We start from the raw sequence: 9653 nt of genomic DNA on the forward strand, positions 1-9653 counted from the left end.
TTGAAGCAAAGCAAAGCTTCCTTCACTTTTTTGTTTTTCTTTCTCTTAAAGGCATATATTTGGGAAATTGTATTGTGCTTGATCCCTGTTTTTTAGAATTCCTTCACAAAATTTTGTAGGATTTGCTCGACGTTTAGGAAATCCCTACTATTCAATGGGTGGAACCAAGTCAACATTGTTCCTTTCAAGGTCAAATCAAATCCTTCATACCGAGTGTGGAATCCACGACTTGTTCTACTCTTAAAACTTGCTTAAAGAGTGAAACATGTGCGTATGGATCCCCCGACCCATTGTAATTCTTGGCAATACAATTTTCCACTTGAGATGGTCACATTCTTTGTGGTTCAGCTGCCATCCTCATTACTCTATGCTCACCTAATATAACATCTCTTGTTTCATATCCACTAATAGGTACTCTGGTGCGAGTTCAGTCGGTCACTCTCTCATCGGGTCATATGTCTCTAGTTTTGGTCCATGTGTCTGGACCCCTCATAGTGTGATTAGTGTATGGAGCCCCGCTACCCCAATGCATTTAGTGTTGGAACCCTCAAACTTAAGGATCCATCAGTCTAGGTATAGAAAGACGTGGTTTACTAAATGAATCTTCCACTCTAGTTCTCACCAGACTCACTCTCACGGTTTCTAGTTTTGTCTCGGACAGTTGGCCTATAAGTGCTACGATTGACGTAGTATTGATGAATAGGTCCTCCAAAGTACATATATCTCTCTAGCTCCTTGTGGTTTAATGTAGAGTACTGTCATTCATACTCATCAAGCATTATCACATGAATATCTCTACCTTCCTTGGAGTTCTACCAAACATCGAGCGAACTTATCCGAGCAAGCTCAAAACCGAGCAAATTTATTAAGCGACTTGCTCAAGTATATGTATACTTCTTCTCTAGAAAGAGCTTTCTCTAAACTCAAACAATAAACGTCAGCACCATTGCTAGTCTCTTATGGTGCTAACCTCTCTCTCTCTCTCTCTCTCTCTCTCTCTCTCACACACACACACACACACACACACACACACACACACAATAAGTGTTTAATCAATAATTAATTGGTAAACATGAATAGCCATTAAAGCCTACAAACCCTTACTATACATTTGTTTGCTTATTCCTTCGTCAATAACACAACATTGTGGGCAGCAATGCTACTATTCTCTCCTAAGCTATCCACCTTGTCATGGGTACTGGCCTTGATATTAACTACTGAAAAATCTATGCCAAGCAGCTCATAGAAGTTCAACTTTATGGCCTCCTTATGGAGACTCAACTTTGGCCTTCATAATATGAGGTTGGCATCCAAATTGCACATCACATCCCGCTTCATGCATCAATTGAACAACTTCTTTCACAAAGATTGAAGATGTGGCTCCCTTCCATTTTGGATCATTCTTTGAAAAAATCTAGTAGATGTCAGGAAGGTCATATTTTTTTGCGGCAAAATTCAATATCTTTTGAGATTGTGTCTATTCAAGATAAGGTGGTATGGCGATCTTGCTAGCTGGATGAGGGAAAGAATTGCATTGTATCAACAACGCATTGTTTTGCACACCATAGGGACTTTCCAAACCAAGAGCTGCCATGTCCAACCACCAGGAAGAACGCAACCAGTGTTTCTCTCTCTCTCTCTCTCTCTCTCTCTCTCTCTCTCTCTCTATATATATATATATATATATATATATATAGAGAGAGAGAGAGAGAGAGAGAGAGAGAGAGAGAGAGACACTATGACAATCATTAAAACAATAAGCAATCTGTTTTGAGCTAATACAAAACATCTTTACAACAAAATGTCGAGCTTGGAGAATCTCCATAAAAAAAATCTTTGCACTCCGAGAGATCAGAGCTGACTACATCTACTTTTTTCTCCGCCTTATCTTTTTCCGCTTTTTCTTCAACTTGCACATTCTCCCACTTAAATCTTGACTTCAACTCTCTTCGTTGGATAGATCTTTAAGGTCTCTTGGGATAGTTTCCTATGGCATTAAAATTCTCTTCTTCTCGGGCCGGGGGGGGGGGGGGGGGGGGGGGGGGGGGGGGGAGGGGGGGTCATAAAAAGAGGAAAATTCTATAACCTTTATATCACCCGAGTGTGCGAGATTTGTTATTCCATTTCCCTCTTGAATAATAGGTCATGATTTTATTGCTCGTTACCTTCATAGTAATTGCACTCTTTTGCAATATTGTGCCTAATGTGAGCAAAGAAGTGAGCGACAACGTAGGCACTGAGAGGGTGCTTCTCTATATTAAAAAAAACTCTCTGAAGGAGTCCACGCCGGCATGGACTCCTTCAGAGAGTTTTTTTTAGAGAGAGAGAGAGAGAGAGAGAGAGAGAGAGAGAGAGAAAGAGAGAGAGAGAGAGAGAGAGAGAGAGAGAGAAAGAGAGAGAGAGAGAGAGAGAGAGAGAGAGAGAGAGATGTAGCCGCGCGCTCGTCAAGCTTAACCATCATGTAGTTGTAACCATGGCCGACGACAAAACTCATGGCCCTTGTTTATTGCAAAACAAGTTGTACTTTGATTGATGCTCCCGACTGCTTGGCTAAACGCCGCAAGGCTACTTCCAAATAATTAGGCTCCCTCAACAAGGAGCTTGACTTCCTGCCAGCATTTGTCAATTTCAGCTTAAGTGCAGTAGAGCGGTGTCGTCGTCGTTCTTGATGGCCAAGAATGTGTGGGCATGCAGCCTTCGCATTGATGACTTCTCTTGAGAGATGCAACAATAATAATAGAGCTGTTAAATATTGCATATTGACACTCTTTCTATACGGTTTTGTCAGAACTCGCCTATCAGTAATGTAATCACTTTTCCTTTTTAAGCTCTATGCTTATATGAGAGAGAGAGAGAGAGAGAGAGAGAGAGAGAGAGAGAGAGAGAGAGAGAGAGAGAGAGAGAGAGAGAGAGAGAGGACTTCATCTTCATTCTTGCCAAATCCCTCCTTCCATGTGCCTTCACAATCATGTAGGCCCTATCTTCACCCTTCATGTCAGCATTATCTGCATGATCTTCATCACCTCCCCGGCTCGTGCCCATGAAGCCCTCGTTGATAAGGGTCTCCTCTCCGCAACTCGCCTTGAAAACTCAAAAAGAGGACACAAAAAATTCTCAGAAAGAGTCCACTCTGACACGGACTCCTTTATCTGGTTGTTGATGAAAATGACTATACTTGACCTTCTTGCCTTAGCTAGTGTAACTCCAACAGGCTTCTAGCCTTTTCTTGCCCAACCTTGTCGCTATATGACACGTGAAGGCATTAATGGTGGAGGTTTAATTTGTCGTTGATCGAACTTAGTCTTGCAAAAATACTAGCGCTTCCCCTACCAGATGCCCTTCGATCCCTGGACGTCATACCTCGAGGCACTCTATCTTAACCACCTAGGCTAGCACGTGACCCTGAGCTTGATGCGAGGTCATACGTATAAAAGTCTTGGCCCCCTATTGTGGCGATCCAACATCCTGGATCCCGCTTGTCTTGCAGATTGAGGCGCATTTGTTGATCCCTTTACTCCGCCCCCATATCACTTATAGACGTGGCTTGCCAACCAAATCCAATGAATGGAGACACTCATATTTGCCTTTCCTAGCCAACAATGTTGTTTCAAAGCTGTATGTTGTAGCAGTCAACAACCTAGTCACCGCTTGGAGGGGGGTACCCTGTGGGGTGCTCAGACAAGTGCGTAGTAGGATTTCACTTTGTTCAAATTTTACAAAATAGAGTAAAACTTAATAGGGGTGGGACAAATCTACAAGGTAGTGGAGAGGCTCCAGCATGAGGACAACAGACATGTTAAAGGAAGCTAAGGAGTGGATCCTAGTTGTTGCATATAATGGGATCACAATCTTGTAAGAGTCGCACGTGAAGGGAGGGGAAGATGTTGAAGCCCTGTGGGCATGGCTGATTATCCTACGGTCGAGAAGGTAGAGATGTTGACGATGGTGAATGTGTCGATCGAATTACCGTGGATTTTACTGCATCCAGCTCATTGAACCTTTTGATCGCACGCATTGTATGTGCGCTTGTGTCGCTACTGTTGGAGGGCCTCTTCGTTCACTTTTGTAGTAGATCAAAACATTCCTGTAGCATTCACAAAAAATGTGGCACTCTTCTATTTCTTCAAGCCGGGCCATTGATAACTAAGTGAATTGGTAGATGGACTGATGCGGCACTCACCTTCACACACACACACACACACACACACACATACTTGCCCAAGCATCTACCATGGCTTGATTATCTATGACCAGGGGCGTGCTTTGGGGGAGGTGTTTAGGGACAATGATAGATAGATAATATGTAGTTTGATGCTAAATGCTTCCTATTATGATTTAAGTTCATAGTATCTTGTTGGGTTTTGCTCGTTTTTATGATTGCTCGGAAAGGTTTTCTCGGAGTTTGAAATTCCCCCTTCCTTGTATATAAGTATTTCTACTCCATTAATTCCCCCATGTTGGGTTTGTCACATTATAGTAGATCATTTTCACTCCATTCTTGTATTTTTACAAACCCATATGTGTACGATCAGTGTAAACTGGAGTTACCATATTTAGTCGCCTAAGCTTCACATTAGAATGTCTAGCTTTGGCAACTTTTTCTCAGTATCGACATCAACCTTATCCTTGGTGGCTATTAAACCCCACTTGTCCACAATATAGAATTTTGCACAACTAAATACATGGCTCCCTCGTCATTGAAGTATCGATTGCAGCTATAGTTCACAGAAACTATGTCCTTGAACTTGCTCGGTCTCTGTTCTAAAAAATGGGGAATAGTCACTTATGAAACGCACAAAAACTCTATCACTCTCTTTCCACCACAAAATGGTCTGCAAGCACACACATCCGCCGGCATCGACACACACACAAAGAGCAAGAGAGAAGAGGGGGGGAAGGGGAAAAGCAACACTGAGAGGGGAGAATGGCTTGATCTTGCTCAGTATAACACTTTTATAAACACCACAATGCCAAAATAGTGAGCATCACAAAAAACTAGCCCCTAGGGCTCCTCATTTGGCTCTCACAGATCACTAACTGTACAAAAAGGCCCCCAAATGACTAAAAAAGGTTGTTTTATAGGGGTCTTTATCCATTTTTAGCATCTTTAATTTCATTGGACAGTTAGTTGGCAATTCAGACAAGCTTTGAAGCCTCCTTGACCGACTCTCCACCTATTTCCCTTTTTGCCACACTCACACATGACTTCAAGGAGGGGGGCCTAGGCTTCAACTTTGAAAGGGGGACCCCTTTGCATGAATGCAAACTTACAGGCCCATTTTCCACATCAATACACCAGCATCAAAGCCGCCAATGGCATCGGCCCCCACAAAGTCCGCCATTGTGCGCTCAAGAGCACCTCCATAGGCCACACACAGTGCCCACAAGCAAGGCATCGTAGCCCACGCCATGAGGAGCTCCCCCTTTTTTCTTGGATACCTAATGCTATGGAAAAATTCTATATATATGGTGTGCAACTCTAGCTCACCACTCCCCGTGTGGGATCTTGAAGCGGCCACGTGGTGGACCCTTAGCTACTGAGCCCTCCACAATTTTAGAAAACCTCCATAAAACCTCATCAAAAACTAGTTACCTCTCCCAACTTTGGAAATCTCCCAAATTTTAACCACATGCCCAATCACCAACCTGTAAATCCTAGGTGAAATCCCATCATATCGTCTTTGATTCTCAAAAAACTTGCTCTCCTCCGACCCCTTTACAACTTCGAATGACGTGCTCAAATTTAGAAGGAAATCACATGTACACATTCCCCCGTTAATTGCTACTACCTTCAACCTGACGTATCTTAGCAACCGAGAGCCCGATTGACGAGCCATCAATTTGTGATGATTTGACATGTCACATAGTACCCATAGGAATCTTGGCAAGGCTAATAAAGCTCTAGATTGCACGTCTACCAAGGCGGTCGACTTGCCCCAAAACTGGCCCTTTGCAAACCTATTCATCCACAACTTGCCCATCTGAGATCCGATTGAGCATCCAAAAAGACTGACATCAGCTCTAAGAAATTTTCTACAACTGTCCTATCTATCAGGGATATGCAAACCCTTCCACCTTTATACTATGATATCTTTCACTCTAGAGCTCTGTTTGAGGAACTGTTTAGGACCTGCTTGTAGAGCATTTCAATGACCACATTACAAGGCATCATCCTTGTACTTTGAACACCTTTCTATACCATCCTAATTGGCCTATCTTGGAGCCTTCTTGACCTAAGAAACCACATCATGCATTCATCTCATATATCACTTACCTGCCAAAGGTCTTTATACATGCTTCAACACTTTGACATGCACATGTAGCCAAACATAGCATTGCATTGATTGCCAACAACACAAAAGCTATGGAGGTTGGGAGAGATTCAAAAGGAGGATTTATGGTAGGAGATCAACAAGCTACTTGAGGCAAGTTTTATCTATTCGATAAAGGAGTCTGAGTGGGTTTCACCTGTTATTACACCAAAGAAGAATGGGAAGTGGAGAGTGTGTGTAGACTATAAGCCTTTGAATATTGCCATAAAGCGGAATTGCTATCCTTTGCCGAGTAGAAAGGCACAGGGGGTATTCCATCATGGATGGTTTTTAAGGATTTGTTTCGATCGGTACTACTTTGGAGGATCAATTGAAGACCACTTTCATTTCACCATGGGGGTGCTTTGCCTACCACAGGATGCCTTTTGGTTTGGTGAATGCTTATGCAACATTTCAGGAGTGGATGAATAAGGTGTTCGGGCCATACTTGGGTAAGTTCATCAGTAGCGATCCATACCATCTTTGTGAATCTTTGCCCCTTGTTCGTTTTCAGATTGAAATTTTAAGTGCATAAGATTCGTGGTTGGTGCCGGTTGGGATGGTACCGCTCCCATTGTTGTTCCCTCTTTGAAACTCACACTCTTGAATTCGTTAGCCATATAGGTGTATGATCTCTCTAAAGATGTATCAGAAAGAATTTTCTCTATGATGGACTCTAAGGTCGGAAAAGTTCTTTAATTTTAATACTCTCTTCTATTGAAATATGACTAGATTGGTCTCTAATAGTAGGGTTTCTACTCTGGTATAGTCTACGTAATCGCAAAAAAATCAAGAAAACACTCTTGCAAAAACCTTGACCAGTTACCTTATGTGATTCATCCAATCCTCCGATTGATATCACTTTGAGCCACACACTCTAGCTCTTATAATCCATATAAAAAACACTTGGTGGGTATGAGTTTATAGCGGCTCTATTAGTCAAAATCTGAAACCAGCAAAATTTTATCGCACTTTGACAAAAAAAAAATATTTTGCTTGTAAAATAAGCAAATCAACTTCAAATTCAATTTTGAAAAGACCGATATGCTCCTAGGGACTAGTGCTAGCTATGGAACAAGTCCGGACTTAATCTGTGACAAAAGAACACGGATCGCGATCCATGTACCTTTGTGTCAGAAGTAGTTGAAACTTGGTACACAACTTACTGATCCTAGCCTACTGATCCTAGCTATATGATCTTTGTCCAATTTGGATCAGTTTTGGTCACCCAAAAGTCAAATCCTAGGTCTACTTGGCGATTTTTGGTCTTAAAGTGCTTTTACCCCCTTTTGACCCACTTATTGAACTTTTTTGGCTCCCTTGCTATTGAAGTTTTTTTTGTAATGCTCTCTGCTACAAGCTTGTGTGGTCTCTGTTCAAAAAATCAAAAAAGGTACATGGACCCCAGTCCATGTTCCATCAGATCTTGACCCCAAATTTGTCATGACGATTACTTGTAGTTTCAGTGGTCTACTCCACAACTTTGTTTTGAATTTGAATGACTTTTTGTTAACCAAAAGCAAAATTTTGTGTTTGTCTGCATTTTTTGACTGGGTGCTGGTCTGTTCATGATTTGAGTAACTTTTTTTGTAATTTTTGCTCTTTTGCCTTTAGGGAAAGTTGTTTGAAATGATGTTAGCTATCTACTCCTCAAATCTTAGTCTCAGATGTTGAAAAGGTACATAGATTGCATGTTTGACAGCCGTTTGACATGAAACTTAGTCATCAGAATGTTTATACCTATAGAGGTCAATTCTTACCCCTTTTTGAATTTGAATCTCTAAAAGTTGAAAAACCCAAATTTTGGTCAAGTTCCAAAGCTTTTGCAATTTTGGTCCAATTTCTTCATTTTGAGTGTGTTTTCAATGTAGATTTCACTCCAAAATTGTGTATTCAGCTGCTAGGAACCTCCCTTGACCCACTAGTATCAGTCTCTGTTCAATATGCCACAGAGGTACATGGATCGCAATCCATGTTCCTCCACCAAATAGGATAAAACTTTCCAGCTTGCTTCTCTTGGGTTTGGTTATCCCCTGTTTTCACAAATGTTTGGGTTTTGATTAGATTTCAAGCTCTGACCATCAAACTTCTAAATTTTCAGAGTTATGGTCTCACTTACCAAAATATGGTTTTTTGCAATTTTTGCCCTGAACTTTTTAACCCAATTTGATGGTAGTGTTTGATACTTAGCCTACTCCTAAGTGCTAAATCGAGAGGCGCGGGGGGGGGGGGGGGGGGGGGGGGGGGGGGGGGGTCACTCAATAACTATGTGACTATCACGTGAGTGCAGCATAAGCGGTTATTAAATTTCATTTTTCTTTGAGTTTCACATACAGATGGGTACCATAAAATGGAATTGGAAAAAAAATTGCAGATTGAATAGGAAAAGGTGCATTTGATTTGCCAAAATTTCATAGATAAGCAGTTTTTAAAATAGTTCTTGAATGTACATAATATACACATTTCTTACATAGTGATCCCCCCCCCCTGTTGGGGTATAGGCGCCTGTGCCTTGCCCGGCCGCCCAGAGTCTGGGCGCCCACTGACTTGTATACCTTATACATAGCATAAGTGTATAGGGGGCTGCTCACTCTTTTGAGTCTCCCCACCCACATCGTGTCTGTCTCCTTCTCTCTCTCTCACTCTCCGTCTGTGGTGCTCCCCGATCCCCTTCAATTGGTATCAGAGCTATGGTGACCGCGGAGACCACGACGGCTTTGAGAGCTTCGAGGCGATAGCTCGCTCGCTCTCGACGGTGGAGTTCGATCGCGGAGTTTCACGGAGAGCGATTTTAGCTTGAGGAGCATTGTCTTTGGAGCTTAGGAGCTTGGTGTGGTCAAGCTTGGTCGAGGAGGCGGTTGCGGCTTCCTTGGTGAGAGGAGCTTTTGAGCTCAGTGGAGCTCGTTAGAGAAGTGCTCGGCGGAGGAGAGCTTGACATTCGAGTGCTTGGATGCTGTTGTGGCAGAGATCTTGTGTTGGAGCTTGCATTGAGAGGACATTGCATCACGCAGAGTGGAGCAAGAGCAGGTTCAAGACTGTGTGCAGCTCGTTTTTGCCATTTTCGGGCTCTAAAACGCAGTTTTTCGCGTAGCTCCGTCATACAGAGTCAGATCTACATGATCCAGGAGTCTAGGTCAGGGTTTTGGCACGCTCCGGACGCGATGGTGATGTCTATTTGCTGAAATTATGCTTTGAATTACAGCAGGTACAGTAGCAAGTTTATTTGTGCACTTTCGGGTCCCAAAAACACTGTTTTTGGCATAGCTTTCACACCCGGACTCGGATACATATGATCCAGGAGTCTACCTTGGGGTTTTGGCACTCTCCGGACGCACTCGTCAT

The 9653-nt window shown here is 42.6% G+C and overlaps 1 pseudogene; it reads right to left on the bottom strand.

Moving 5' to 3' along the window:
- Positions 1-1119: 1119 nt before the first annotated feature.
- On the bottom strand, positions 1120-1629 carry LOC147432159 (2-C-methyl-D-erythritol 2,4-cyclodiphosphate synthase, chloroplastic pseudogene; annotated as a pseudogene).
- Positions 1630-9653: the final 8024 nt, after the last annotated feature.

The sequence above is a fragment of the Adiantum capillus-veneris genome, chromosome 20 (genome assembly GCF_014529385.1).
Source record: "Adiantum capillus-veneris isolate H3 chromosome 20, ASM1452938v2, whole genome shotgun sequence".
Classification (NCBI taxonomy): domain Eukaryota; kingdom Viridiplantae; phylum Streptophyta; class Polypodiopsida; order Polypodiales; family Pteridaceae; genus Adiantum; species Adiantum capillus-veneris.